Source organism: Sinocyclocheilus rhinocerous, unplaced genomic scaffold, assembly GCF_001515625.1.
Source record: "Sinocyclocheilus rhinocerous isolate Xijiao unplaced genomic scaffold, SAMN03320098_v1.1 scaffold148, whole genome shotgun sequence".
Taxonomy (NCBI): Eukaryota; Metazoa; Chordata; class Actinopteri; order Cypriniformes; family Cyprinidae; genus Sinocyclocheilus; species Sinocyclocheilus rhinocerous.
Genome location: NW_015653472.1, coordinates 3740125 through 3740572, shown reverse-complemented (window position 1 = coordinate 3740572; position 448 = coordinate 3740125). Strand labels below are relative to the sequence as shown.

The 448-nt window shown below is 44.4% G+C and overlaps 1 protein-coding gene across 5 annotated transcripts in view; it reads right to left on the bottom strand.

The window, feature by feature from the left end:
• The window catches only part of LOC107716221 (myosin light polypeptide 6), an 11945-nt gene that overhangs the window by 4027 nt on the left and 7470 nt on the right, over positions 1 to 448 (bottom strand). The window lies entirely within an intron of this gene.

Genomic DNA, 448 nt, shown 5'->3' with positions numbered 1-448 from the left:
AGATTAAAAGAAAATACCACGTAAACTTTACTGAAGACCGTCAGTTCCCCTCAGAAATACATTCATATAAACCCCCAAATCAATATTGAGGATTTTCTTCCAATAGTTTGTGCATCATGAACAGTGAGTGATCTGCCTGCTACAGTATTTTTCTCTGTGCATCCGTCTTCAGCGTCTCTGGGCTGTGTTAACGGGCGTTTACAGACTTCATATTTTCACATAACTGACATTTTGGAAAACGATTGCATTGCAACGCAGTTTGTGCAAGTCCAGAACAGAGACGAGTTGCTTGCAATAAGACAAAAAAACGTCCGGTTGCCGATTGTGTAAGTTCCAGGGGTAGCTCCTTAAGTTCGGCCATCCTACACACACGTGACTGACCGCTCGCTCGCACCAACAGGAGGAGGAGGGTCATGTGACTCTCCAAACTGCACTCAACCTGAAGGAT